Source organism: Pinus tabuliformis, chromosome 6 (genome assembly GCF_031772625.1).
Source record: "Pinus tabuliformis cultivar Carrire ecotype Pingquan chromosome 6, CPIR1, whole genome shotgun sequence".
NCBI lineage: Eukaryota > Viridiplantae > Streptophyta > Pinopsida > Pinales > Pinaceae > Pinus > Pinus tabuliformis.
Window position 1 is genome coordinate 2,054,428,693 of NC_142292.1, and position 5,046 is coordinate 2,054,433,738.

Here is a 5,046-nt window from a genome sequence, read left to right on the forward strand (position 1 = left end):
CCAAATTTACAAGGAAAATGGTCATTCTCAGAGTGTACAAGGGGTAGAACGAGATGAATCACCAAGTGTAGATGAAGTGATGGCTTCTTTGCTTGATATTGATCAGCAAAACAAACTGCAACTGCCCAAAATTGCCTCTTTGAGTGGGTTGTTGGAGAGTGACGATCCTTTCATAGATGGTTTTTTAAATGATGAAGCCATGGATGGAAATGGAAACAGCAGCAGACTACCTCAAGTCCAGTCCTCCAACCTCTCTCACAACAATTTCAGCAACAACAATGACAACAATAGCGATTGCCGATATGAAGTTTTCCCAAAACAAGAAGAATTAGCAATGGAGAATGACAACAAATTCAATTCTCTCAAGAGGACCCTCTCCTTAGCATATGGGGACGATGAAACCAACCCTGCAAAGAGATTCAACAACATGCAAAACAACTACAGATACAACGTCAACAATAATGTTTCAGCCTTCCTTAATTCAATGCAGCCCAATCAAAATTTCCAACAGCAGAACTTCCTAAGTGCATTGAATGACAGTCAACAAAATTTCAGACTTCCCTACATTCATAAAATGCATTGGACCACCTATGAGATCAACAGCAACAATTTTTGCACCTCTGTTTATGCGGTCCTTTGTACAGTTAGTAGGTAGAGAGCAATCTTTCCAAATTGAAAAAATTATTCTTGTTGGAGGTTTATTTGCAGTTAAGCTCATAGAGTCCTTCTCTCGAAGGCATTGGTACTTCAATTCCAGATGAATAGGTATGCAAATGCATTCGGCCTTGATGGCAGCTGTATATCAAAAACAACTTCAGCTGTCCAGTCTAGGAAGACGAAGACATGCCACTAGTGAGATTGTAAACTACATAGTTGTAGATGCATATCGTTTTGGAGAGTTTCCGTGGTGGATGTATTGGGGTTGGACCATCCCTTTGCAAATATGTGTAGCAATTGGCATCCTTTTTGCCACAGTTGGATGGGCAGCTATTCCAGGTTTGCTCATCATCATTCTTACTCTCATTCTATACAAACCTCTGGCCAAAACCCTCCAGAAGTGCCAAGCTGAGTTCATGACTACACAGGATGAAAGACTCTTAAAATTTAAAATTTAAAGTGGATTTTGTGCGCATCTCCCATATCATGCCGCTCCTAGGTAGAATAGTTTATAGCCTCACACTCCCTTCCAACTACCTGGAGTGCTAAGACTGTCCTTCCCACAGCTAGTCAGGTGGTCGCACCACCCGTGTGGGGATCCATCCTGTCCTCCATCATGGTTCTCAGAGAATCCCTACCTTCTATTGTTGTGGTCGGCATCACACACTTCACCATTTGCAATGCACTACCCTGGTCACTATGCTTAGCAATATGTTGTCCAAGCCAAGGCATTAGACTAACCAATTCATAGTGATAGTTCTCAACCTTGTTAGTATGATCATGCGCACCTTGCCTTATCATCCTAGTTTTTTTGGTGAGAAACTCTTCCTTTATCTCATCCTCTAGATTTTTGACCTCTGCTTCCATCAAAGCACTTTTCTTCCTTAACCACACCCTTTCTTTTTCAAGCTCACGAAGTCTAAGGTTTCCCTGTTGGATTTCTTCCTCAAGTCCCATGCATTCTGTTTCTTGCAGCTGTGTGATCCCTCCTTTCTGAGCTTCGTGAACCATTGTATCTACGGTTGCTACTATGTGCGGTCTAGGCTTTGCATGCTCCATAGGGATTATAGCCTCTGCTTCATACTTCAGCTTTGGAAGTGCCTATGTGGTCAGGGTTTTGCACATGGTCCTATAAGCCCATAGATCCACCGGTATGTGTATGTCCCAGTCAGTGTGTTTCACATGGTGGACCGTGTTCAATACTTCGCACACTTTATCAAAGGCTTCCACATGGAATCATTGGTGCGCTTGGTCTTATCATACTTCGTCCTTCGCGCCATCATCTTGCCTACTCTTGCTTGTTGGTCCTGTTTCCTATTGTGAGGATGTTGTGCATTCATGTAGGTTGCCTACCATATGCCTATACCCATCTAGAGAGGTGGGCGTGCAGGCAGTTTTGTCCATCATACTTGGCTTTCATCCACATTTCAGGCTTTCCAAACCACATGAGCATCATCCTTTTGCATTTGCGCTAGTCTCCCAAATTCTTCTAGTGCGTACCCCACCATTTTACGGGCATAGCGCACAATGCCCATTTCAGAGTGTCGAAACGTTGTTGTTCTAGTACTTCTTTGATTTGAAAATGGGGCACTAAAGGCTTCTTGTCAGCTTACAAGAACCTCTGCCACTTCCAAGGCTTAAATATTCCCAAGAACTTATAATTAACCAATTGCGGAATTAAAAGTGCTTGAAAATAGGTGTATGCTTATGTTTGTTTTAAATGTTAAGTGCTTTAAGTTTTGTTGCTTATGTTGATATTTAAATACATGTGACAGTAAATAATGCAGTAATTAAACAAACACACATAACAGCAATATTAATATGGAGTTCACCCAAAACTCTTGGGCTACGTCTCCTTGAGCTCTAGTTAACTCGACTAGGCTCTCTGGGATTATGGCATAAGTTCTTTTACAAGCTCCATGCTCAACTCCATTGGATTACAAAAAACAATGGGCTTAGAACACCATTTTATCCCTCTGGTTGTCCATACTTATGCAAACAAATCTAGGCTTCTCTGGACTAGATTTCTTCAATCAGCGCTCTGAGCGATCTTGCTTTAGCCTGCACCAACTTGCTTAGAATTCTCTTAGTTGTCTCGGGAATTCCTTCTTCTATCTTTAGCGCACTTTGGACACCAGTAACAGTTGGATCATTTGATCTCTTTGCTGTTCTCTCTGCTCTAGCTCTCACTCTGGCTCTTTGACTTTGGCTCTGGCTCTGGCTCTGGGCTCTTACGAGCTTCTCTCAGCCTCTGCGTGCCTCTGTAGTTCACTTGACCTCCATGTGACTCTCAGCAACCTTCCAGCGACCTTCAGCAACTTTTCGCTGTTGTCAATTGAGCCCTCTGGTTCACTCGACCTCCAAGTGACTCCAAAACTCTCTGCACTCTCTCAGCATACACTAATATTTCCCTTTGGATTCCTCAGCGTTCAAACAGCTCTGGGCTTCTCCAAGCTACCTCTATGCATTGTTGTCAGCCTCTGTGCGCAATCTCAGCCAATCTCAGCATTTGGGCTCTCTGGCTTTTTGTGATGAATCCTCTGACATTGTGGCTCTGCATCTGACCCTTTGCTCTCTAGCTCTATGGCTCTGTGCTTGGCCATCTATCTTTGTGGCTCTGTGCATTACAAACACATTATTGTTACAAAATGCCTGCTTACAGCGTGGCACAATGATCAGGGACAGTTACAAAGGAATCAGGGCCTTTCTTCAGGAAAAAACCCCAAAATAGCACATAATTCCAATACACAGAGGAAACTCGGAATTACGCTATAGGGCACAAAAATCCAGACTTCAAAATCTATGAAATCGCATTGATAAACCCATCGGGTCCACCATTCTATCGCAAGTCACTATCGCATGGCGTAATGGTCAAAAACCCAATACACAAGAAATACAAAGAAATCCCGCATTTCTAGATTTCAAAACTTATGAAATCTAGTCTATAAACCAATCGAGTCTGGCCCTTATCAGCATATTGTTGTTGCAATTGCATTAACCCTCACATCGGGGATTTCCGATCGCCGATCACCAATTAAATCTGGTCCGTCCATTCCTTTCTCGATCCGACAGCTGATATCGCACATCGCATATCGCTATCGCATTGCCCCTTTGTATTGGGGATCACCAATCACTAATCATCGATCGTCGATATTGGCATATTGGTATTGGACCCATCGCATATCACAAGCATATCACATTTGTAACGGCCCGGGGTTCTGTGCTAACCAATATAAATGTTGCCGATCTGCAATCACTTCATCGGCTCACCCGAGTTCCGATATCGCATGGCAGCCTATCTTTGATGCGATATATCAGAGATCACTGATCAAGGGTCTGTTCCGCCTTTGGTCTAAGTCCTCCCTTTTAACATCTCCGATGTGATTTCCCTTATAAGGCCTTTTATGCCATTTTTAGAAGAAATGCCTCCTTTTTCAAAGGACAAAGGCAATCCTCCTTTTGTGATAACTTCATCATCCAAAGTTTGTTTTAGCCCATTCAAATTGCAGTAGATTCAGAAGGAAAAGATATACGCAATGGGGCTACTTCTAGCAATAGCCCTTGACTTTCATTTTCCTCTGTGAGGAACACTTTAGACTTAGAAGTCTATCCAAGATCCATTTTGGATCACACCTTCCCACTAAAATAACTTTTTGTCTCCAAAAGACTAACATACTGATCTGAATAGTACATGAGAGTAACAACACCCTCTTCTTTTAGCCTCCATACACTTGCCTTGCATAGTGCCTTTGAACCGAAGTCTCTGACCAGTTTCCTTCCTGGATGTGCTAGTCCTCCTAGGAAGAACTGTCTTCCTCCTTGACTTCATGCAAAACTCCTGCTGAGATGGTCACAGAAGGTAGCTTGAACTTCTATGCCTTGATGATTGATCCAAGGTGGCTCAAACAAATGCGAAGTTACTTATGCTTCACAAAATTTTCATTTGTACCTGTTTGACAAGCTGTCAACAACAACTGTTAACAACAACAGAAATATAGACAACAACTGGATGGCCTAAAATCTTGCATCAACAAAAGAAACAGATTTCACATCTTGTGAACACCTCCATGTCTTACATCTGCATACAAATGATGGACTAGATAACAAGCCCACAAAACATTCCTTTAAAACAAATGACCATTTAAGTCAAGCATGTAGGAAAATACCATTAGGATTCTTTCCAAAAGATGAAACACTTCATCATTATCTCCATCTTGGAGACCAAATCAACTTTTCCCAAGTCAAAATTACATGCATGTTTACAACAAAGCAATCAACCCTTCAAGTTAATTACACATACATGTTCAAAGACAAGGAAACATCAACATCCCTGTGTTCATGCATATCATGCTCATGCATGCATTTCATCCTTCAACTTTCGCTTAAGCA